The 26,749-nt window shown below is 42.0% G+C and overlaps 1 protein-coding gene across 1 annotated transcript in view; it reads left to right on the top strand.

Annotated features, from left to right (window-relative positions):
- Positions 1-26,749, top strand: part of RTN1 (reticulon 1) — a 285,610-nt gene that overhangs the window by 45,792 nt on the left and 213,069 nt on the right. The window lies entirely within an intron of this gene.

Here is a 26,749-nt window from a genome sequence, read left to right as displayed (position 1 = left end):
CAGTTGCTTGGCATGTATTGTGATTTTCCAAAGCCCCTGGTCTTGGATGAAGGAGAGAAATGGAGTGGGAAGGGAGGGGAGGGCAGAGGTTTGATAGAGGGAGAGCAAACGGTGGGACCACACCTATAGAGCATATTGCAAGGGTACAAGTCAAATCTATCAAGTATAGAACATAAATGTCTTAACACAATAATCAAGTAAATGAGGTGAAAGTTATATTAATTAGTTTGATGTAAGCACTCTAAATTGTATAAAAAGATCAACACATTGTACCCCACATTTGCATGAATGTGTTCATGATCTATGTGTATGTGACTTAATAAAAGGAAGAGAAAAAAAAAAGAAGCCCCTGGTCTTGAGTCTAAGTCAGAATCACCAGAGTGTAGAGAGATCATCAGCATGATGTCCCCAGGGAAGGGACACAGTGTCTCAAGAGCCCTGGAATGGGGGTGGGTGGCTTTCTGTGCCAGAGAGAGTGGAAAGGGCACAAGAAAAGTGTTGTCCGGGGACCCCGGAGAAACAGAACAGGATATATATATATATATATATATATATATATATATATCTTATAATGAATACCACTTTCATATATATATATATAGTATGTATATGTTTATGTGTATGTGTGTGTATATATATACATATATACATACATACACATATGGAATTAGCTCACACAGTTCAGTTATGAAAGCTGACAAGTCTCAGGATCTGCAGGGTGAGTCAGCAACCTGGAGCCCTGGGGCAGCTGCTGGTTTAGTTCCAGTCTGAAGGTTGGCAGGCTTGAGACTGGCGAAGAGCCAGTGTTTCAGTTTGAGTCCACAGGCAGGAAAAATGCCAATCTCATGTAAAAGCCAGTACCTTGGGTGGAAGGTGGTCAGACAGAAAAGAATCCTCTCTTGCTTGAGGGAGGGTCAACCTCTTTGTTCTATTCAAGACTTCAACTGATGGGGTGAGTTCCCACCTACTTAATGGAGGGCAGTCTGCTTTTCCCAGTCTTCCAACTAGAATGTTAATCTCATCCAAAACCATCCTCACTAGGATAATGTTTGAGCAAATATCTGGGCACTCCTTGGCCCAATTAAGTTGACACAAAACTATTCATAGCAGGCTGGTTGGGCAATATGGCCTTCTTTCCAAGTGTGGATGAAGAGAATTGAGTTTTTCTAAAATTCAAAAGCTAGCAAAGTCATAATTTAAAGAATTTTCCTTGGAGTTATCACTGATGCATTTAACTTTTATCTTTAAATCTGTACTCCCTGGAACACTGATCCAGAAAAGTTAGAGCATCTCATGAACTGGTTCAGGATGCAGAGCTAAGAGTTCTAAATGTTGCTTCTTTGTCTCCCACTTTGATTATTATCAATGATAACAATAATACTAAGAGGTAGTATTTAGTCTTTACCACATAGCAGACACTGTTCTCAAGGCTTTACCTGCATAAATTCATTTAGTCATTTTAGCCACCCTCTGTGCTAAAATCTTCATTGCAATCTTTATTTTACAGATAAGAAAATTAAGGCACAGGGATGTCAAATGTTTACTGAAGGTCACATTGTTAGGGACAGAGCTGCTGTTTAAGCACAAGTAGTCTGGCTGCTAATTAGGAAGAGGACCAGAGATGATCTGGTGCAATCCCTTGATTTTAAAAATGAAGGAAAGGAGGGTGTAAAGGATTTTCCCAGAATCACATGATCTCTAGGAGGACAAGCTGGGACTCATCCTCAGGCACCTGCCACCCTACCCCAGGTTCTTTCCCATGATTCTGCCCTAACTGTAGTCCCCTTTCTCTTGGGCTCTTCAGACCATATGCAGTACCGTCTCTCACTGCTCCCTGGGTTGGAGGACTCCCTAGGCTGATTCTACAGACTTTGTGGGAGAGTGCGGGATGGGCTTCATGGTGGCCTCTCCCTGGGATGGAGGACTCCCTAAGGCTGATGCTGCAGACTTTGTGGGAGAGTGTGGGATGGGCTTCATTGTGGCCGCTCCCCAGGTTGGAGGACTCCCTAGGCTGATGTTGCAGACTTTGTGTGAGTGTGAGATGGGCTTCATGGTGGCCGCTCCCTGGGATGGAGGACTCTCTAGGCTGATGCTTCAGACTTTGTGGCAGAGTGTGAGATGGGCTTCATGGTGGCCGCTCCCCGGGATGGAGGACTCTCTAGGCTGATGTTGCAGACTTTGTGTGAGAGTGTGAGATGGGCTTCATGGTGGCTGCTCCCCGGGATGGAGGACTCCCTAGGCTGATGCTGCAGACTTTGTGGCAGAGTGTGAGATGGGCTTCATGGTGGCCACTCCCCGGGATGGAGGACTCCCTAGGCTGATGCTTCAGACTTTGTGTGAGAGTGTGAGATGGGCTTCATGGTGGCCGCTCCCTGGGATGGAGGACTCTCTAGGCTGATGCTGCAGACTTTGTGGGAGAGTGTGGGATGGGCTTCTTGGTGGCCACTCCCCAGGATGGAGGACTCCCTAGGCTGATGCTTCAGACTTTGTGGGATAGTGTGGGATGGGCTTCATGGTGGCCACTCCCTGGGATGGAGGACTCCCTAGGCTGATGCTTCAGACTTTGTGGGAGAGTGTGGGATGGGCTTCATGGTGGCCGCTCCCCGGATGGAGGACTCCCTAGGCTGATGCTGCAGACTTTGTGGTAGAGTATGGAATGGGCTTCATGGTGGCCAGCTGGTCAATAGCACGTACTTGAATAGTCAGCACAAAACATCTTTAAAGTTGACACTGAAGATATTTGACCACTTCAAAGTTCAGACTCATATCTGAGGTAACCGGGATTGCTTTTTAGCCAGCATTACCTGCAATGTTTCATGTTCCGTGTGGTGCCTTGGGGGGACGGTAACAGCTGTGTGCTGCTGGGAGGCAGAGGGCTGAACACTGGAGAGAAGCCACACCAGTAATTCTGCAGCTAACAAGTTTGGGTGACTATGTTCTCATTAAGCTCATTTCAGATGTACTTTATTATTAACAGAATACTTCCTATTATTTTTCATAGAAAATTCTCAACAAATAACACCTGAGTATATATGGTTTGTGTCTTGGGGTACGAGGGTCATTTTTTGGTTTTCCTCTGGGCGTCCCACTGTGCTCTGGAAGTAAATGTGTCTGTATGATTGGGTGTGGCCAGTGAGTCATGAGTGGGGTCATGTGTGTGCTTCTCAGGGTGGAAGTTTTAAGAATGAGTATTGCTTGGGCAGCGCCTGTGGCTCAAAGGAGGAGGGCGCTGACCCCATATGCCAGAGGTGGTGGGTTCAAACCCAGCCACGGCCAAAACTGCAAAAAAAAAAAAAAAAAGAAAAAAAAGTGAGTGCTGCTTCCCCTCATGTCCCTCCTCCTGCCTTGTGGAGGCACAGATGGGGCCTCTCCCTGCCTGGTTTCTACTTGAGGAGAGCAGAGCCCCCACACCAGCCAGCTTGGACAGAAGCATGAGAAAGAAATGAAGTGTTGTGTGGCCCTCCGTCCTACGAATATTTATAAGTGCCTATCTATCTGTCTGTCTATTCAAATTTTTCATGTGCCATAATGATAGATTTATAGGAAAAGTATGACAGAGAAATCCCATATAACCTTCTTTGGTATTGGTTCCACGGGGATAACTTACATTACTATACAGTGTTTCTTTAAGTTGCTGAGATTTGAGGGGTTACTTCGGCATTGACTATTTTGATTTGACTAATAGAAGGACTTTCTTTTTTTTTTTTTTGCAGTTTTGGCTGGGGCCAGGCTTGAACCTGCTACCCCCAGTATATGGGGCCAGCCCCAGGTGCCTCCTTAGAGGGACTTTCTTAATTACAGAGACCTGAAACCCCTCCAAGCTCTGTCACGTTCAGCTTGCTGCCTCCTCCCTTGTCAAACAGCATATTCTGCCCTGGGCTGCAGTTCCCGGTGTATCTTTTTATTCTCCTGCCAGATCACAAGTTCCCTAAGAAAATACATCTTACTCATCTTTAAATCTCTCCTAGCATATTGTTGTAGAAGCACTCTGAAATATTTATTCATGAACAAATGATGAATTGCTGTGTAGTTGTTAGCCTTTTAGGAGAGGATGGGAAATAAGCAACTCATCTGTGGACATACGAGGGATTGCGTGTCATAAAGTTCATCGCAGCCCAGCTTCTTCAGTATCGAGCAATGAGATCAAACAGAGATGTGCAGAAGCTCGGGAGGCTCAATTCTAAAATATTTGGCAAAAGTGGGGCAGGCAGAGGTAGAGATTTCACTGGGCATGGAATTCTCCCTGGCACCACTCACAGGCCCCTCTGCTCCATAATTTGCCACTTAGTCTGTAGTTTTTCAGAGTCTCAGAACATTTATTAGTGAGTATAGGTCTCTTTAAAGTCAAGATTTTCATGCTGCAATGACGGTGCCACCCCTCCCCCACTATCATATTTTTCAAACCATCCATCTTGTGTTGTGGAGAGAAAAATCACAGTGTGAGTCGCAGTGAGCAGAGCATGTTCCCCCGTGTTTTATGTTGGGGACATTTTTGTAGCTGTGTCTATAATAGGCTGTTGTCTGAGACAAAAACTGGGAAACTGGACCCCTGTCATCTGTTTTTAAGGCTGTTCATCATTCCTTTGTTGCTGGTATCACAAATACCCACTCATCCTCACCAATCTCTTTCAGGCCTCTGTCTGGTCTCCCTCTCTGCTCTCACCAGTGTTTTCCACAATCCTCCTAAGGTGGGCTTTGCCCAGCCACAGAAATGAGCACCATCCCCTCGGGTGAGGCAGACTGGTCTGAACACATCCCGGCTTCTGTCTGGGAGTTACAGCCAGTCCACGCTTCCCTCTCACTCTTTCTATCCTAATAATGTGTGGTTAACCCAGGTCTTCAACACCAAGATGGTTAGATCACAGAGCAGCTATCGTTATTCTTGATTAATTCTTTATCTTTTTTTTGAGAATAAAAGCCAAAGATAAATACTTGAAGGTCTTCAGAAAATGATTTCAAAGATTCACAAATAAGTATCAGGAGAGATGATTCTGAATAGTCATTTGTGAGGTCAGATTACCCTTGCGAAGCCACATTCCAGGGTGAGGTGAACAAAAATAAACACACACACCCCCCATTTATTTCCAGGGAAGAAAGGTAGTGTGGCAATGTATTTTGGTTCTTCATGGCTCATTAAACATGTAGGTATCCTATTGATCTTCTTGTATGGAAGAATTTAAATTAGATACTACTAATGAGTAGAAATAAACCAAAAAGGTTGCAATGGATCTAGCACAGAGGGTGGCTAAAATGACTAAATGAATTTTGCTCATTTGCAAAAGCTAGCTGTAACTTCTGGGAGTACATCTGACAGAAATACTTGAAATCAAAAGACTTGTCCCAGATGTGTATGTATCCAGAGTGGAGGAAGGAGAGACTGTCAGGTGGTGTCAGCAAAGCTAGTCACTTGGGTTGGCTGACCTGGCACTTTTGTTGGAAGCAAGTCAGAAGCTGGCTTGAGAAAGCCTAGCTCACTTTTTGTGAAGGATTTCTTCTGGAAAAGGGCTCCCTGGTTTATTTTCAGTTACAGCTGAGTAGTCCTTGGAGCTGATGCAAAGAGTTATGGAGTCTATTGTCTTCTAAATAATGTTTCCATGACTAGTTGCTAGGATTGGGTATGTGCAGAACATGGGCTGATGAGTGACTGGGTGGGCTAAATAAATCGGTCTGCCCATGTTGCCATGACAGCCAACAAGAGGGCGAGCCCTGGGGCGAAAATGAACCCCAGTCATTCAAAGAAGATAGCTGCAGTAAAAATGTGCATGCCCGTGTCCTGTTGGCTACGGACAACCTTTGCCTGGCTGGGTGCTTCTTGCTGTCTAGAGACCAGCCAGAAACAAGCTTGCATGCTGCCTCTACAGAGGTGCCAGCCCCCAGCTGCCCACTCTAAATACTGTGCCCCCACCTCCTGTCTCTCTTTAGCAGCCAAATCCATTTTCTTTTATTTTTTTGCAGTCATCACTGCTGATATTGTTTCGGTAATTTTTTTATTTTTTGCTGTTTTTGGCTGGGGCTGGGTTTGAACCCGCCACCTCCAGCATATGGGGCCGGTGCCCTACTCCTTTGAGCCACAGGTGCTGCCCTGTGTTTCGGTTAGTTTTTTATTGTCTTCTCTGCCTTAGAATGTAATAACCATGAAAGCAGGGCCCTGTCCTCTTCCCATGGTGCCCTTGGAGCGTGCTATAGAGCCTCGCCCAGAGGAGGGGCTCAGTAAACTTTTGCCAAATGGAAAACCGTGTGGCGGAACACTGTATCTTATTCAACTTTAGATTTTTAATTCCTAGCTCAGAAACATTTATTGAGCAACATTGGGCCTCCACGTAGCAGGAAGAGTATCCCTGTGACCTTAGTCTTTCTTTCTCATAGCATCTTCATAGGAGCCATCAGCCAGTGAGAAGTTGGGGAAGGAACCCTGGGGTCCAATGAGCTGCTCTAAAAATGGCCACGCAGCCAGAGTGGCTGTCTGTTGGGGCTAGTGAGCACAGGCCCTCGCTAGACCAGGTCATCCAGAAGTCAGATTCAGGAGGGTTAGTTAAATTCTCAACTGGAGTTGAGGGAGTAGTTTTTCTCTTCAGGGGACATTTGGCAATGTCTGGAGACATTTTTGATTGACGTGACTCAGGTGGATTGGGGATGTTGCTACGCTTTCTGCAATGCAGAGGACGACCCTCTGCACGGAGGTTCAGCTGCCCAAAATGTTAATACTGCCAAGGCTGAGAAACCTTAAACTAAGGCAGTCACATCAAGAAAGTGTGAGATCAGAGGCCGGGGAGCAAGCAAGCACATGGAGCCGGCGGGAGCCCTGGGCCGGGGGGGGAGTGGTTAGACCACAGAGGTTCAGGAACCCAGCCAGGGGAGAAGAGTTAGGCCAGACATCTGGAAATAAGCACAGGCTGCTAGCAGCACATGACCGCTTTGTGGAACAGGAGTCTGTTTTTGTTCATTTATTTTAATTTCTTATCTTTACCAATAAGTTGACAGGTAACATCGTATGTATTTGTCATGTACAGCATGATATTTTGAAGTGTGTCCATGAAATCTCGTAGTATTTGTCCCTCTCTGACTTATCTCATTTGGTGTACTGCCCTCAAAACTTACCCAGTGACAGTGATACCGGAATTTTGCTCTTCAGTAGGCCCTTGGTCTCCGGGATTCAAAGAATGAACCCACGGACCACAGATCAGTGTTAAGATAGGACTTTTATTAGAAGTTAGAAAGGAACACAGAAGAAGTAAAAAGTACTAGAGCTTTTGGGAGGGGGAAAAGAACTAAACTAACTGGGGAGTCTCTACGCCCAGTTGGGTTGGGCTCTTTATCTAGGGGTATTGGGTCTTGAGAATTACCCTTGGCCAGGACTTGGCAAATAGAAACACGTTTTCATCGTTAATGAGTGTTACTGACAAAAGAATGAATGCAGTCCCTCTGGCTCAGGGCAAAAGGTCAGGGTGTTCCCTTCATGAACTTTCCCAAGCCTAGGAAAACTGGGGTCCCCTATCCAACCTAGAATGGGGCGGGGAATCCTGTATCAACAGCACTAATTCCAATGATACCTTGAAATTGGGGGTGCTAGGTTGGGGGACAAAAAGTTAAAAAGTAAAATGAAATGCAGTAGCTTTTGCAGCTAGTTGCTTGTCAAGCCTTTTCATAGCAGCAGTTCCTAAAACTGTACTTGGAAAAACATCAACTTTCCCTGAGACTAAAGTGAAGGGCTGCAGGTGGGAGCCATCACAGGGTCCTGCCTCAGGTGTTGCTGGCCGCGTGGAAGCAAGGGGAACATTTTCCTAAACAACAGGCTTCAAGAGTCACACAAATACAAGCATTTGCAAAATAATCTCTGCACTAAAGAAACACTTTTCTAAAGTTCACTTTTTGGGCAATTTGAAGAAATTATTTGGAACCAAAAAGTAAAGTCTCCACCCCCTATACATTCAAATCACCAAAACATTGTCACAGAATCCAGAAAATAAAGCTGAAACATTAATAGAGGTCCACAGGCCCTTTCAAAATATATTTATTTATAAAGACTTCTATACAGTAAGAACAAGCAAAATTAAGGAATAAAGAAGAAGGTGGCAGAATAGGAAATGTTTTCAGTCATTTCACCAGGTTAATGTTTACTGCATAAAATGTAATAAGAGTATTTACAAATTTAAATGAACAATAACTGGGTAATAAATAGAAATGTTAGTTGTTTTCTACTGAATATTTGCTACCACGAGGTATTGGGTTTAGCATTTCAAGAACCTTACTTCATCTGATTCTTACACAATGCTGCAGAGGTGGGGTGTTATTATTCTTACTTGACATGTGAGGAAATGTGAGCTTAGAGAGGGTCCGTGATTTATTCAAGATGACATTCCGACAAGAAAAGTCAACCAGCTTTTGAAAACAGCTGAACTTTACAATAAGGGAACACGAACTGGGCACTGATCTCCCTGTGACCCTGCTTCTGGGTCTAGTAACAACTCCGTTTATGAAAAACAAAAAACCCCAAATAATTAGGTACTGGTTTCCAACTGGCAAAAACAGAAAACAAAGTGGAGAACGAATGGAGAAAAGTGCTGCTGACCAAGCTGGGCAGATGCGTAGACTCTGATGCTGTGTGGCGGGGAGCTGGGCCAGAGACATCTGTGCCGCTCACCCCGCATACCCATCCTAAACGATTCTTCTTAAAGAATATAAAAATAGAATAAATGTGTAGACAGTGGATATTTTAGTATATTACCTCTTTCCCGTTAGTGAAGCGGTGTGGAGGATGTGGAAGCATGTTGGCTGAGAAGACCCTGTGGCAGTCTTTACAAACCAGAATCGTGAAGTTACCTTCCTTAGGACACCCCCTTTGTCAGGGTCATGGACTGGGGAGTGATCTTGACAGACACTAGAGGAGACAGTAAGAAAACTTGATGACTTATGATGAAGGTGACCCATGTTTTGATGATTTTTGATGAAGGTTTACCATTTTCCACGCCTTTGCTTACAGCACAGTTTTTCCTCCTCAGGCGTCATCTGGGTCAGACCCTCCTATACACAGGCTCATAGTATCCTTATTTTTTCTTTAGAGCACTTACCACAGTTATTTTAGTTTAATTTTCCTCACTCCTAGTTAGTTTAATGGCCACCCCATCCACCCCCAGACTATAAGAGGTCCTGTGAGAACAAGGACCATCACTCTGGTAACCTGTGTCTGGCTCAGCACCAGTCACCTGTGAGCACTTAGAAACAATCTCCTGAATAGGCAGGTGCCTGTGTATTAGAACTTAAGTTTTATATTTGTTGCCTTCAAAACAGAAGTGTGTCTTAAGATGCTGTCTCCTGTCCTCTCGTAAGCTCACCATGTACTGTTTGTCATGTTGAAATCTGCCTCTAAAACATACGTAAAAATAGCTTGTTGGTGGTACCTTATAACCTGATCCCTCCCTGATCCCCCTCCCATCTTCGTTTTCTTTTAGATATTGATTACAGCCTGGTTTCCTGGTTTGGGTTCTTCTCAAAACTCCTTTCTACATGCTGTAAATATTTATTAAGCCCTCATCAAACCTTGTCTACTGCCTCAGGCACAGTGTGAGGTGCTGGAAACTCAAAGCTAAATCCAATTCCATTCTTGTTTCCTAGGAGCTCCCTGCAGATTGGAGAAGGCAGACAATTAGCCTGTTCCCATGTGGTCAGCTCTGTAGCAATAGAGAAGTAGACAAGGAGCTAGTGGAGATGGGTGAGAGTGCACAGGGGCTTCCAGGGAAATGGTTATTCTGTTCTTTACAAAAGGTCTGTATTAACATTAGTTCATCCCCGGAGTTAACTACTGTCTGCAGGTATGTTGTGTGTGTGTTTCCATAACTTAGTCTCTTATTATGCACGCTGCATCGAAGCTTATCACAAAGAGAAGACAAGGATTCTACACACTCAAGCAATAGGGAAGGAGGAAATCGTGCTTCTGTGGATCTGGGGGTGCTGAGTAAACCAAGTGCTGTGGGGGCTAACAGGGAAGGCTGCATGCGGGGCTCCAAATCTGGTGGTACAAGTGATTGGCACAGTGGTAGGGACAAGAGCACTGCTGGCTAGAGTAGTGCCTCAGCAGAGGTCCAATTCATAAACTACATAGGACATAGCAGGGGAACTGGGCAACTGGAGATAGTTGCAGATGTGCAAGGGGCTGCGGGTCCTTCAAGGGCTGGGAATCGGCAATACACAAAGGATCAGAAAAGGACTTTGGGAAGTGAAGTAGGGTATCCATCAGGCTGGGAAGGGAGGAGTGTGAGATCGGTAGGGGACTGGAGAAGGGCTGCAGATGGAAAATTGGGATGAGGAAGGGCAGCCCGCCCCAGGGCACCTTTGTGTTCCTAGGAGGGCCCAGAGCAGGTCCAGGGACCCTCTGCAGAAGGCACAGGTTGATGGGCAATGAGCACATTGGTGAGGATCAAGGGAAGGGGGGACGTGTGTGCACTGCTCTTGGAGCTGCAGACACTGCACTTGGGTTCTTCCAGGCTGTCACCTTCCGAGTGTAGAATCCAGGAGGGGAGTTATACTTCTGTTTCAAGTTGTAGAATGGAGTTCTAAACAGTGCGGTGCACAGGAAAATAAAGAAGAAACATTATTAGGATGGTTGTCAGTGCCCAACATGATACCCTTAAAGAAGAAAGCTTCCTGAGGTGAAATCATTTTTCAGAGTAAATGTGCCCTGTCTTTTTCCAAGTGATCGCATCTCAGCAGTAATTTATGGCATGTCCTGTTTGGAGTAAATAAATAATGTACAAGACTCCGAATCTTGAGCAATATAAAATAACCTGAACACACTGTGGTGAGCAATATATAATCTTGGCTTTAGATTTTACTACTGTTTCTGCTGTTTTAACAAAGTAGCTGATTTCTACTATGGCAGAGCAGAATTCCCCAAAATACTTTATATGAGAAAATCAGACAGAATATAAATCAGGGTAACTTTTCCTTATGAGGATAAAATTATCCCAGAGAGAAGTTGGCTGTCCTTCTAAGCTGTGAACATTTACATATTCTGTATTCATTTCTTTGTTTGGGTTGCCTGTACTGCTTAAAATCATGAAGGTGGCTTTACATGAGTAAATGAATGAGATCATTCAGAGATTAATCTTTGCAGTTTGCAATCAGAGTTTGCCCAAAGCTATTTTGAAATAGGCAACAAGCTGGCTTGTGAAAGCCATAGGCGACCAGAAATATAATTGTTAGTGGGTTAAAGAATATTAAAGTGATGGCTCTAGGAAGAAGATCATTTAGCTTCTTTTCAGCCTCTGCTTTGATACATAGAGTAAGAATCTTTATTGACCTTCCTGGATTTTACCCGTGGGTGCCTCACTCTGGGGTTGTCTGTATAAATCTTCAGCTGATGTGTGTATTTTGCCATTTTCCCTTCGCCTTTCCCTCTTCTTCCTGCCTGGAATGTGGACATGGTATCTGAGCATGCCATGCTGTATCTGGGAGGGCAAATCCAGAGGTCGAAGAAGACTAGATGGGAGTCTGGGCTTTCCAGGAGTCCCAGCCTGGGCCTGCCTACGTCTAGGCTTCTTTTACTCTGAAGTATTTCTGATAACAGGCAGTCGAATGCAGTCCCATCTACTTCATTCCCTGTCAGTTCTATCAGTGGTCTCCAAAACTTTCTCTATCTCGAGGCCTATCAGTAAAAAAAAATTAACTTGTAGTATTTATAAACATATCCACAGGTACTAATAGTATATTAGACATAGAGAAAAAGGGATGCTAAAGATAAAAACCATTTTAAATGATTTTTTGTTTTATTCTTTTGATTACTATAGAATCTTTTTTACTTTGAATACTGAGCAAAATTGAGCAATGTGAATGTGATCTAATAAACTTTCAATGTTTTTTCAAATTTTTTGAAAAATTTCAGCCTAACACATTATGATGAAATAATCCTAAGGTCTATCTTCAAGGTTAGTTTAGTTCTAGGCTTGGTTTTATTGGCTGTCAAATGTAAAAGAGATCTTGCAAAGATGTATCTATTCAAGTGGAATGAGTAGATCATGGGTTGAACTTATTAAATCTGCATAGTCATTTTTCAATCTCATCCATCAGTGATGCCTTATGGGTACAAGGTAGAGGTAGATACTTCCCAGGTGAAGGGCTCAACTGTCACTTGGACTCAATCTTACCAGCAAAAACAATGTAACTTAGTCATTTGTACCTCATATTAACATGAAATGTAAAAAAAGGTTTAATTTAATTTGGTCAGTAAACCTTTATCTCCTCTGAGGACTTCTCCTGAAAACTAATTGGGAGTAATGCTTTTATACTTTAATTGATTTCAAAACCCACAGAAACTTCCACCCACAGGTGGAAGATTTTTAGGTGGATTGGAAAATTCAGTTTTCAATTTAATGTATGCACATAATGAAAGTTTTTATATATGCCACAGGCCTTCAGGCATTTTCAAGGTAAAGTGCCATTTTTTCCTTATATTATGTCTTTATTAACTATTTAACATTTGTCAAATTGTATTTCCATTTTAAGAAGATTATCTTCCTTTTTTTTGCAGTTTTTGGCTGGGGCTGGGTTTGAACCTGCCACCTCCAGCATATGGGGCTGGTGCCCTACCCCTTTGAGCCACAGGCACCACCCGAAGATTATCTTTTAAAAAAATATCTGGTGGGGATGGGTGGGTGGTGGCTCATGCCTGTAATCATAGCACTCTGGGAAACCAAGGTGGGAGATCCCTTGAGCTCAGGAGTTTGAGACCAGCCTGAGCAACAGCAAAAGCCCATATTTACTAAAAATAGGAAAATGAGCCAATTGTTGTGACAGGCACCTGTAGTCCCAGATACTTAGGAGGCTGAGGAAGGAGGATTGCTTAAGCTCAAGAGTTTGAAGTTGCTGTGAGCGAGGCTGATGTCATGGTACTCTAGCCTGGGCAACAGAGTGAGACTGTCTCAAAACAGAAAAGAAATCTGTCACTTAGGATGTTTTTGACCATGATGCCCATTACCCCATTGTCTCCATAAACCCTGTGGTTTTTATTGCAGGTTTTGCATAGTGTCATATGGTGATTTTAGGAAAGCATATGTCATATTATGGCAGACCTGGTGGTACATTGATGACTTTCTGTAGTGGTTTGTGCAATCCTTGCTTTAATTTCTTTGTAGTATTGTTTTGCTTATGAAGATTAGTGAATGGGTTTCACAGGCAGATGCTGTTGCAGCGAACTACCTTCCTTTCCTCCTAGAGAATTACTTCCAGTGGTCCTGATTCAGTTAGTCTGGGAAAAGATTGGTCTTGCCATGAGCCTTTTTAAAAATGTACCTAGTTAATTCTCATGTGTGGTTAGGGCTGGGAATCACTGAACACAGCCATGTGTTTGCCAAAAGTAGTGCTGTGTGTATTTTGTTACTAAAACTAATACTAGCAAATGCCATAAGCTGAGACATGTTGAAACCGCATTGCTTTCATCCAACTGTGTAGCAAACACCCCATATTGTATCATTTGTGCTAATATGAGTTTTTTCAAACATGCAGCAATATTTTTAATGCATCTTCAAGAATATTTTCTGTAGTGAAGCATATACGACTTTAAGCAGCATTGAAAAAGCTGTCATGGGTGACCCCTTGTTTAGGATACCTTGCCAACTGTGATGACTTGATACCAACATTAGCTAATACCTCGAAAATCAGCGTATGCTTACAATGCAAGTCCATCTTCATCAGATAGACCTGTGTTTCAGTTAACAAGAAAACTAATTTCTGTGGTCAGGTTTGATTCAATTGTCATTGGTTTACCTGGTAATGTGGTTAATGAGGAGATCAGATGAGAAGTTTCAGCCCACTTTGGGGTCATTTGCTTTTATTTGAATTATTATTGTTATCATCAATCTGTAGTTTCTTCGCTGGGAGTCTTGTCAAGCCGCTTGCTCATTTTTGCGAGGGTTAGACTAATTAGGTGATGGGTAATCTGTAAATATTCTTCACTGAGCATGCATAGACTGCAACGTGACCGCACACTGAGAGCTCCCCAGTGATTGCAGAAGGTCCCTCGGGAGCTCCCCAGACGCTGTGTGCCACATGAGCATCAAGAGTGCAGACTGAGTGAGCCAGTCTGTGCCAATCTATATATTATAAACATTGAAAAACAATTTTTTTGAATCTCATTATTTATTTATTATTAAATCATAGCTGTGTACATTAATGCGATCATGGGGCACCATACACTGGTTTTATAGACCATTTGACATGGTTAACATAGCCTTCCTGGCATTTTCTTAGTTATTGTGTTGAGACATTTACACTCTACATTTAGTAAGTTTCACATGTACCCTTGTAAGATGCACTGTAGGTGTGATCCCACCAATCACCCTCTAAACATTGAAATTTTTTTAGTGAAATTTGCGTGTATATAGAAGTTCCAACGTGTTTGTTCCAGCACCAGAATGAATTGCTTTGTGTGCCTTCCTTGGAGATCACGGCTACAAGTGAGTTCCAGCCTCTGTAGTAAAGGGGCTCTAGGATCTGGCCTCCTCCTGTTCCAGCCATGCTTAGGGTCCGTTCTGGGGTCACACTCGATGCTCCAGCACCAGTGACTCGTTTCATTCTCTTGCACACCCACGTTGTCTTGCAGCCGTAGCTGTGCTCACGCTTGCCCTCTTCACGAGGATTGACTCCTACAAATACTTGGCGGTTTTGTTGCATTATCGTCACCTCCTGGGAATCTTTGCTGAGTGTCCCTCTCTGCTGATTTCAGTGTTCCCATACAGCTTAAGCATATTTTTGTTACTCCAGATAACACATCTTTTGTAATTTTTTATTTGCTTTTACTCCCCCAAGAGACCAAGAGCTCCAGCCATAGGGGTCTGAGATTTAACAACCCCCCTTTGCTTGAAAGCTAACAGGTCAGCCTTCCAGTTTCATGAACGCTTTCAGAAGACATGAGATTCCCGACTCAGAGACAGAGAACTTCATTACTTACAGCAGGCAGGCAGGATGAACTTCATGTTTCTATTACTTTCCCTTAACCCTCCATTCTATGCTGGCATCAGAGCAGCACAGGCAGACACTGCACACAGTAGGTCTGTGTCACAGCCAGGGAACCCTGAGCTGAGCAAAACCTCCAGCCTTCAAAGAGGCTGCCAGCAAACTTGACCAGCCTTTGGCCTAGGGGGAAATAGTTCATATACTGATTTGGAAACAACCCCTCCTTCCTTGTGCTTGGGAAGGAGACACTCCATCTTCAAAGGCTCTTTGTTATACAAACATTCTTGAAAAGATAGTCCTGAACAAAATCCTGATAATGTAGAAATGCAAGAGACCCCTGGAGAACCACCTCCCAACAGTAATCTTTTCTCTCTCTGGCAGCTAGTACAGGGCTGGTCATGTAGTGGGAGCTTATTAAATATTGGTTGAAAATCAATTGAAAGCAGCTTGAAATTTTTTTCAAACTCTTTGAGGGGAAATATGAAAGTGCTTATTTCAGAAAATTTCCCTTCAAAGTCCTTGAACAGAGACTAATTTGTTTTTTAAGGCATGAAAGTCAGCCTGAACTGCTTTCCCTCCCTCCTGAGGGAATCTGGGGGCTCTGCCAGGCCCTCTCTGCGCGTCCTCTCTGTTAGCTGCTCACAGAGGCCAGCCCAGTGCAGGGGACCTTCCTAGGGAAAACCTCTGAACAAACATCTAGGCAGCCTGTGAAACTGGTTACTTCCCATCCAGTGGATATGGTAAAGCTAAATACCGAATGCTGATGCTTACGCCAAGGAAGGACAATTAGCAGATTTGTCAATTAGGCTTCTGTTTATCCTTGTATTCCACTGAGCCATTAATTTGTATAATTTATGGCCTTTTGTTTGGGCTCAATGGTATTAGCATAAGAAAGGATTTGTTGAACCTCACTTTCTGGTGTGAAATATTGGGAAATTCCACCATACTTGTATAGCAGAAACACATTTTTATTTATTACAAGGGTTATCCTAAAAAAAAACAACAAAAGACTAACTAGAGTTGTCAGTTCCTTAGTGGGGATGGGTGAGTGTTCCTGGAGCAGGTTGTCTGAACCCCTGCGGTCCTAAAGAGCATCTAATGATAAGCCATGTCAAACAGGGGATGTGTGAAGGACACAAAAGGTTTTAGAAAGTCTTTGGAAACAATTCTTGTCTCGGAGATGAAATGTAATCACGAGTTTCAGGGCTTTCTGGCTCTGTTTTGTGTGGGTCGGACAGAAGTGATTTCATTCTGATATCTGCAAATTTCACACTGGTAAAAACCAGTGGAAGATATTAAATGAACAGGACCCACAAGGTTGAAACTAGACAACTCCATTCTTTCTGCGCCGACCCTTTCAGATCTCCTGTGTGGAGCTGGTGCCTCCTGCTTTTTGGACGAATGCCAGCATGGCTTCCATCACTTGTCTGGTCACTCTCAGAAAACAAAATGTCCTCTAGCTACCTCAATTGGCAAAAACATATTTTACAATTTGTTGTAAAATTGTTACAATTGACATTTTACAGTTAAACTCCATCCAAGTTTCATTTAAAGTTAAAGCTTTCCCTGCTTCTTGTGCAAGACTACTGTGGAAGAGAAGGGCCAGTCGTATTTTCTGTTAACTCTGCCATGTCCCAGAGGCAGCTCAGGGCCTACCAGAGTTGGGGGCAACGGGTGGGGTTGAAAGGTTTCACCGGAATAACACTGGAGTGACAGGCTGCTGACTTCCTGTGAGCGTGGGAGAGGTGTGAAGCTTTATGGGGTATTAGGGATCTTTTGTGGATTTCTCCAATCCCTAAAGATCTCTCCTCCACAGTTCTTTTGTGTCTCTAGTGCAGTGTTTCTCAACCTGTGGGTCACAACCCCTTTTTAACAATGAAAATCCATTGCGGCATTAGGAACGTTGGGAACCTCTGCTCTAGTGGATTTTCACATCTTGCAGACCAAGTCTGTCCTCAGTTCGCAGAAGTGTCCGAGCAGTTCTAGGCCGACCTCTGGGGCTGGATCTGAGATCCCCCCAGCTCAGCTTCCCTTCGGCTACAGTAGGTAGAATGCGTTGACTTCCAAACTCAGCCCTTCACACTGTGGCCACTTGGCTGCTCCCAGGACACTGTGCTTCCAGGCCCTGTAACACTTACTAAGCTTGGATGGTTTTTCCTGGAAAGCCTAATTTGACTTGAAAGTCATACTGACACCTTTCTTCATTGAAAGAAGTCTTCCAATTCTTCTCATTCTCTCAGACTTTTTAACTTTAACACTTATCTCATTAAATGAGTTGGGGCAAAGAGCTACACAATTGATGTTCCCATTTCCTTTGGAATATGGAATATGGGTGTATAAGCCTCTCACTCTTCCATGTCTAGCCTTTTGGGGCCTTGGCCAAATCTGAAATAAAGAATCCCATTTGAAAAATGTAACTTTGAAAAGTAAAGTTAAAAATAGATTGTGATTTATTTTTTTGGATGGATTATAGTCCGAGTTTTTTAAATTAAAAAATACCAATAATATCTTCATAGGTCAAGGCTGAGAAGAAACGTGTGAAAATGAGAAGAGAAAGAAATATAATTTTATGGATTCTGATTCATAATTTTTGTAAATCAAACATCTATAATTATTTATGTTTGCAATTTATATCAATCATAGCAGATGTCCTCTGATTCCAATTTTATGAAAGACCCTCAAATAAGACTGAATTCAGTAAACAAAATGAAAGGTATTCTTTTTTTTTTTAGAGAGACAGAGTCTCACTTTATCGCCCTTGGTAGAGTGCTGTGGTGTCACACGGCTCACAGCAACCTCCACCTCCTGGGCTTAGGTGATTCTCTTGCCTCAGCCTCCCAAGTAGCTGGGACTACAGGTACTTGCCACAACGCCCAGCTATTTTTTGTTGTTGTTGTTGCAGTTTGGCCAGGGCTGGGTTTGAACCCTCCACCCTTGGTATATGGGGCTGATGCCCCACCCACTGAGCTATAGGCGCCACCCCAAAAGGCATTCTTTATCATTGTTTTGTGCTCTTTCCTTCTTGGGTCTTCTTTGATGTAATTTGGGCAAGTATCTGACAATGTAAAATTCATAACATCTCCTTTAATTGTAAAATTCAGAGATGATCATCTAGGAAACCTAACTGATGAAGAATAAAGACTTTTTAAAAAGACTTTTATGGAAGACATTTTTTGACAATATTTTTGGGTCCGGCTTCTATGGAATGAATAATCAAGGTTAATGACACTATAGAACCCTTCCAGGAAAAGATCTGTTTATGTGTGATTATTTATTTGAGCACCAGTGGTTTTAGTTTTAAGCTGTTAAGTTTTAAGCCCAATGTTTTGTTTTTTGATATATATCAGGGTCTTGGGAGCAAGGCAGATGGTTCAGTCCCAGTCAGGATGTGCAGCAGCAGAGACTTGGCCATGCACGGCTGGGTTCTCGGGGGCTCCAGGCTGCTGACTGCCCTCTCTCTCTTAAGTTCCTGCTCCTGAATTCTGTGCCAAAATCTGTCTCAGAATTCTGGGGTAGAACAGTGAAGAAAGGAAGGTCCTTGCTATTATTCTTGGGGGGTTTACGTTCCAGTGGAGGTGAGGGAATCTAAAAAACAACAATGTTAGACTGTGACAAGTATCAAAAAGGAAAATGACCAGAATGAGGAGAAGGGGTGCTGTTTTTGATGGGGTTGGTTGAGGAAGGTCTCCTCCTAGAAGGGACCTGAATAGAGACTTGAATAAAGGAAAGTATTGAGACGCACCTGTATTTTGGTGAAGAGCATTCCAGGTGCTGGAGGAAGCATGAAGTCTCCCAGATAGGAATGTGTTTGATGTGTTACTGATCACCCTGAATAAAGCCTTTGACCTCCCTTTCTCAAGGTGTTAACTTGAGATTCATGACCTGCTTGGGGATGGGAGCAGCCAATGAGAGAGTCACCATCTGCAGAATCCTCACTTTTCCCTAGGTGCCCTTATGCCCTTAATGTCAACACTGAGCACTGACTAAACAGGCTAACTCATGCCAAATACCGGTCACTTGCCAAATCCACCTTTCCTTTGTGTTCAGGGTCACTAAGTCACCTTGCTCTTCCTTGCACCCAAAAAACTGCTTAATTTACAGGAACAAATTCACCTCCCACCCAATTTTAGGGTTTGGCTTTCTAGTTCTTAATTGCTTTTTACAATTATTCTGATGACACTTCACTCACACCAAACATTTATCAACCTGGTATGTGAACAATCTTTCAAGCCCTCAGTAAATTTTTTGGAGACCAGGATCCACTAGATAGGTGAGCATTCTATCATTTTTTTTTTTTTTTTTTTTTATGGTTGGGGAATCATTGAGGGTATAAAGATCTGTCATTCTTTTGAGGGCCAGTATTTTAGAAAAATTATTTTATAGATATAAATATGATTATACAGAGGATGCCAAAAAATGTATACACATTTTAAGAAAGGAAAAGTCTGTGTTAATTATAGTACTCAATGTATACCAATAACAAAAGATGACTATAAGTCATGTTGATACCTCTTGTAAGTGCAGGAGTCAAACGTGACTTGGGTATTACAAATTTAGTACAGTTTTTTCCTTTCTTAAATCGTGTATACATTGTTTTTGGCATTCACTGTATATTGACACTTATCATGGTGTCAAGGATTCTATCAGTAACTATACTTTGAAAAAACCTGGCAAGCACTACCCCAGGTGAGCAAGGTTACCGTGGCCAGTGATGACATGTTAACATCCTCATATGACTCAAATGGAACTTTATTCTATGTATGGATCCAGAACCCTAGTCTACAAATGAGAAAAACAGAGGATAAACCCTAACTGAGGGACATTCCACAATATACCTGATCAGTAATTCCCCCAACTGTCAAGCTCAGAAAAAATAAAGTTTTGGCTCACGCCTATAATCCTAGCATTCTGGGAGGCTGAGGCAGGTGGATTGCTTGAGCTCATGGGTTCAAGACCAGCCCGAGCAAAAGCGAGACCTCCCTCTCTACTAAACACTAGAACAACTGAGGGTGGCACCTGTGACTCAAGGAGTAGGGTGCCAGCCCCATACACCGGAGCTGGTGGGTTCAAACCTGGCCACAGCCAAAACTGCAAAAAAAAAAAAAAAAAAAAATAGAACAGCTGAGCCAAGAGGATTGCTTGAGCCTAAGAGTTGGTAGTTGCTATGAGCTATCATGCCATGGAACTTTACCCAGGGTGACAGCTTGAGAGACTCTGTCTAAAATAAATAAATAAATAAATAAATGAAATTTGAGAAACCACCATAACCAAGAGGAGCTTAAGGACCCACAACGATTAAATGTATTGTATCCTGTATGGGATCCTGAAACAGGAAAAAGACATCGGTAAAAGCTAAAGAAATTTGAATAGAGCATGGACTTCAGTTGTTAGTAATGTATCAACAGTGATTCATTAATTGTAAATAAGAATGAACCACGCTAATGAAACTGTCGACATTACAGGAAACTGCATGCAGGCATGATGGGGAGAGTTTGTGCTATTTCTGCAACTTTTCTGCAAACCAAAAAATATTCTAAAATTAAAAGTTTAAAAATAAATAAAATCTAAATGTAAAAATGCCTACCACATATAGGTAATAAAACACAGGATACCGGGGCCTCCAATTCTGCCCAGCTCCTTTCCCCAGGTCACAGGTAGTGCAGCCGGGGAAAGAAGTGTGCTGTTGATAAGGGAAAGCAAAGTGTAATGAACTCAGGCAGGGAGAGCCGGATGACAGATGTAAGCAGGTCACATTAAGACTTTTGCCTCTTGGCTTGTCTGAGGCAGTAAATAATGCTCATTTCCCAAGTAAGTGCTGGGGGATCTCAACACCCTCCCTCCTGGAATTATATGGGAGATCAGATCCTCAACGAAGGTTGATTTTTAACTTGAATAATTCAGGCCAGAGTAGATTTGGGTGGCCTGAATTATCTGGATAGTTGCCCTAATTCTTTGCTTTGACTGTGGAGACCTGGCTTTTGAGGGAAGTAGGCCGTTCATTCTCTGAAATACGAGTTCCCTTCCTGAAGGATGAACACTTAAAGGGCTGGAAACTTTTCACACCTGAGTTGAATTGTTAGCTCTGGAAGGCTTTTACTCAATTGTGAACTCCTGGAGAGTAAGGGCAAGTCATAAGCAGCTCAGTGGCCTGTGCAGAACTGACTCTGGTTATGTAATCACAGCTCCAGGACTCAGATTATCTGATTACAGTGTCTTCTCCTCCAGCTGTGTTTAGTAAACAATAGGAGGCATCCTGTCCTTGTGATTTCTTTTAGATAGACAGCCATTTTCTGCCTCTCCTGTGTGTTTATCCCAGTGCAAATGACATGTCTTCTTTATTTATTTCACAAAGGGGATAGTGAAATGGTTGTGTAGCCTCTTTTTTCCAAAGCAATAAAAGCCGGGAGAATTAAATGTCACCTGTAAATTCCCTCCTCTGTTTCTCCTCTTTGTAAAAGTGATATTTTCTAAAGAGCTATTTACATTTTGTTGTTGCTTTTAGAATGGCAAAAGGATGACACTTGGCCTGGCTCTGGTTTAGCAAGATTGTGACATTATTCTACTTAAAGAAAAAAGATTTGTTGTGTTCCAAGGAATGTGATTTGGGGACTGGGATCCAGTGTCCACATGTGACTGAGGGTTTTGAAGCAATAGGTAAAGTTACTAATGTTGAATGAAATCTGCAAAATATGAGTTAATTTTTCTGTTTGGTTAAATTTATTTATTGTAACAAGGAAGTCATGAAAATTTTGAAGACTGACAAATTAAAATTAAGATAAACAGAACTGTGACTTTGCTGTTCAAAGTGCGGTCCACTGTCCGGCAGTCACCAGGAGCTTGTCCGAAGTGTAGAATTTCAGGGTGAGCCAAAGACCTGCTGAATCATAACCTGTACTGGGCTAGAAACATACATGGCACCAGACCATGAAAGAGTGAAATGTGACTTTGTGTAAGTCATTTACCATTGGAGGGATGTGATTTAAATATATCATGTCTTACTAGTTGCCATTTTGCCAAGTGAGATTTTAGATTATGGTCAGATCTGGGGAGGGCAAAACCTGTGAAGCTTCCCCAGTGGCAAAATTCTTGAACAACAGAGGCCTTCTTGTTTGCTGTGGCTGCTTGGATGTTGGAAATGATAATAAAAAAAACGAATGCTAAATATATGTAAATTCTGAATGCCTTGCTAAACTCCAAATGCTGCTTCATATGAAATCACATGTAAACAGTAGGTGTGAGAGTCTCTCTCACCTTTTCTCCTCCACGAGTGGGACCCACTTCCAGCTCTCCTTGGGAGTGCTCTAAACTTTCTCTTTGTTCTTCGTAAATAAAATCTCTTTGTGACCCTGAAAAAAAAAAAAAAAACAAAAAAGAAAATTAGGATTAAGAGTTGTTTCTAACAATCATTGAAGCAAATGCAAACTCAGATACTCCTATCGTAAGACATGATAAATTTTTTTTTTTTTTTTTTTGTAGAGACAGAGTCTCACTGTACCGCCCTCGGGTAGAGTGCCATGGCATCACATGGCTCACAGCAACCTCTAACTCTTGGGCTTACGCAATTCTCTTGCCTCAGCCTCCCGAGCAGCTGGGACTACAGGCGCCCGCCACAATGCCCGGCTATTTTTCTGTTGCAGTTTGGCCGGGGCCGGGTTTGAACCCGCCACCCTTGCCGGCGCCCTGCTCACTGAGCCACAGGCACCGCCCCAGACATGATAAATTTAAATCACATCCACTGCTGTACAGTGGACCACACTTTGAATTGCAAAGTCACAATTCTGTTTATCTTGATTTTAATTAATCAGTTCTCAAAATTTCATGACTTTATTTTTACTAATGAATAAATGTAGCCAAACAGAAAAATTAACTCATATCATGCAGATTTCATTCAACATTAGTAACTTTACCTATTGCTTCAGAAACCTCAGATGTCCACATGTATCTAGATCCCAAATCACATTCCTTGGAACACAACTGAGTTCCATATTCAGGAACACTTGGGGAATCCTGTGCTCGGTGGAATAGCACATTAATGGGTATGGGAAGTTAGTCAAATTTCTGTTTGATTCCCAAATGTATTTGAGTGTGGGATACTTTTTTTAGGCATTACCCAGGAATTACTGAGTTATCCCATGAACCTGTATGGGAAGAACTGAAAATTGTGAAATTTCCTCTAATACCTAAATACAGAAGTGTTTAACGGACCATGATCTATCTTCTCATGCTACCCTGTCTCCCACGGATTCTGTCAGAACCTCATAGGGGAACACTTCCATTCTTTTCTCACAGCTTTTGTGCTTTTATGAGTAAGAATACAGTCTTGCTACTGGGGCTTCAGCCAATTATATTTTCAAATGTTCTTTTAACCTTTTATATGCAGCCTCATTTTTATCATTTCTAGTGGTCTTTATTGTATATATATGAATTTGCATATGTCTGAATTTCTAGAATTTATCTTCTACCTGAAGAACTGCCTGTAACTTTTCTTCATTACTTATGTGCTAGTCATGATTCTCCGAGCTACTGTTTGTCTAAAAAGGGCTTATGATGCTTTCATTTTTTTAAAAGACACTTCTGCTGAGTGTGGGAGTTTGGATCGATAGTTATTTTTTTCTTTCAGAACTTTAAAGATAGATAGGACTTCATTATCTTCTGGCACACAGTTTCTGACTAGGGGCTCAGAAGCTCATCTTTATTTCTCTACCTTCGATGATTGTTTTTTCTGTATTTATCTTCAATTTTTTATCTGTACCCTTAGTTCTTGTAAGTTTGACTATGGTGTATCTAGGTATATTGGGATTTTTCTTTTTAAATTATTTGACTGCTTAGAGTTGCCTAGGATTCTTTTTCTTTAATTTTAATAGTTTTTTTATTGTTAAATCATAGCTGTGTACATTAGTGCAATCAAGGGGTACAATGTGCTGGTTTCATATACAAGCTGAAATATTCTCATCAAACTGTTCAACGTAGCCTTCATGGCATTTTCTTAGTTATTGTATGTAGATATTTGTATTCTGCATTTAGTAAGTTTCGCCTGTACCCATTCTAAGATGCACCGTAGGTGTGGCCCCACCCATAACCCTCCCTCCACCCTAACCTCCCGCCTCCCTTCCGCTTCCTTGGCCCTTTCCCCATAGTCTTGTGCTATAGTTGGGTTATTGCCTTCATGTGAAAGCTATAGTTTAGCGTCATAGTAGAGCTGAATACATTGGATACTTTTTCTTCCATTCCTGAGATACTTTGCTAAGAAGAATATGTTCCAGCTCCGTCCATGTAAACATGCAAGAGGTAAAGTCTCCATCTTTCTTTAAGGCTGCATAATATTCCATGGTATACATGTACCACAATTTGCTAGTCCATTCGTGGGTCGATGGGGACTTGGGCTTTTTCCATGACTTAGCAATTATGAATTGGGCTGCAATAAACATTCTGGTACAGATGTCTTTGTTATATTGTGATTTTTGGTCTTCTGGGTATAAACCTAGTAAAGGAATTATAGGATCGAATGGCAGGTCTATTTTAGGTCTCTAAGTATTCTCCAAACATCCTTCCAGAAGGAACGTATTAGTGTGCATTCCCACCAGCAGTGTAGAAGTGTGCCCTTTTCTCCACATCCACGCCAACATCTCTGGTTTTGGGATTTTGTTATATGGGCTACTCTTACTGGGGTTAGGTGATATCTCAAAGTAGTTTTGATTTGCTTTTCTCTGATGATTAAGATGATGAGCTTTTTTCATATGTTTGTAGATCGTGCATCTGTCTTCTTTAGAGAAGTTTCTCTTCAAATCCCTTGCCTACCCTGAGATGGGATCACGTGTTCTTTTCTTGCTAATACGTTTGAGTTCTCTGTGGATTCTGGTTATTAGACCTTTATTGGAGGTATAATCTGCAAATATTTTCTCCCGTTCTGAGGGCTGTCTGCTTGCTTTACTTACTATGTTCTTGTCTGTGCAGAAGCTTTTTAGTTTGATCAGGTCCCAGTAGTGTATTTTTGATACTGCTTCAATTGCCTGGGGAGTCCTCCTCATAAAATATTCACCCAGGCCGATTCCTTCAAGAGTTTTCCCGCACTTTCTTCAAGTATTTATTTATTTATTTATTTTATTTTTTTATTTTTTTGTAGAGACAGAGTCTCACTTTATCGCCCTCGGTAGAGTGCCATTGCATCACACAGCTCACAGCAACCTCCAACTGCCGGGCTGAAGCGATTTTCTTGCCTCAGCCTCCCGAGTAGCTGGGACTACAGGCGCCTGCCACAACGCCCAGCTGTTTTTTGGTTTGCAGTTCAGCCGGGGCCAGGTTTGAACCCTCCACCCTCGGTATATGGGGCCGGCGCCTTACCGACGAAGCCACAGGTGCTGCCCATCTTCAAGTATTTTTATAGTTTCATCTCTTAAGTTTAAATCTTTGATCCAGTGAGAGTCTGTCTTAGTTAATGGTGAAAGGTGTGGGTCCAATTTCAATCTTCTACAGTTGCCAGCCAGTTTACCTAGCACCATTAGTTAAATAGGAAATCTTCTCCACTGAATGTTTTTAATTGGCTTGTCAAAGATCAAATAACGGTAAGTAGCTGGATTCATCTTTTGGTTCTCTATTCTGTTCCAGACATCTACTTCTCTGTTTTTGTGCCAGTATCATGCTGTTTTGATCACTATCGATTTATACTACAGTCTCAGGTCTGGTAGCATGATTCCTCCAGCTTTGTTTTTATTGCTGAGTAATGTCTTGGCTATTCGAGGTTTTTTCTGATTCCATATAAAACGAAGTATTATTTTCTCAAGATCTTTAAAATATGACAATGGAGCTTTAATAGGAATTGCATTAAAATTATATATTGCTTTGGGTAGTATAGACATTTTAACTACGTTGATTCTTCCCAGCCATGAGCATGGTATGTTTTTACATTTGTTAACATCTTCAGCTATTTCATTTCTTAAAGTTTCATAGTTCTCTTTGTAGAGATCTTTCACATCTTTTGTTAGGTATACTCCCAAATATTTCATCTTGTTTCTCACTACTGTGAAAGGAATAGTGTCCTTGAACTGTTTTTTCAGCTTGGTTATTGTTGGTATATATAAAGGCTACAGATATATGGGTGTTGATTTTGTAGCCTGAGACATTGCTGTATTCCTTGCTCACTTCTAAAAGTTTTGTAGTAGAATCCCTAGCATTTTCCAGATATATGATCATATCATCTGCGAAGAGTGAAAGTTTGATCTCTTCTGACCCAATGTGGATACCCTTGATCGCCTTTTCTTTCCTAATTGCAATGGCTAAAACTGCCATTACAATGTTAAAAAGCAGTGGAAACAATGGGCAACCTTGCCTGGTTCCTGATCTAAGTGGAAACGATTTCAATTTAACTCCATTCAATACGATATTGGCTGTGGGTTTGCTATAGATGGCCTCTATTAGTTTAAGAAATGTCCCTTCTATACCAATTTTCTTAAGTGTTCTGATCATGAAGGGATGCTGGATATTATCAAAAGCTTTTTCTGCATCGATTGAAAGAATCATATCGTCCTTATTTTTTAGTTTGTTTATGTGCTGAATTACATTTATAGATTTACGTATATTGAACCAGCCTTGAGACACTGGGATAAATCCCACATGGTCATGGTGTATAATTTTTTTGATGTGCTGTTGGATTCTATTTGTTAGGATCTTATTGAGTATTTTAGCATCAATATTCATTAGTGATATTGGTCTATAATTTTCTTTCCTTGTTGGGTCTTTCCCTGGTTTGGGGATCAAGGTGATGTTTGCTTCGTGGATGTGTTGGGTAATATTCCTTCTTTTTCTA

Source organism: Nycticebus coucang, chromosome 9, assembly GCF_027406575.1.
Source record: "Nycticebus coucang isolate mNycCou1 chromosome 9, mNycCou1.pri, whole genome shotgun sequence".
Taxonomy (NCBI): Eukaryota; Metazoa; Chordata; class Mammalia; order Primates; family Lorisidae; genus Nycticebus; species Nycticebus coucang.
Note: the sequence above shows the minus strand (reverse complement) of the source record. Positions and strands in the feature narration are given on the sequence as shown.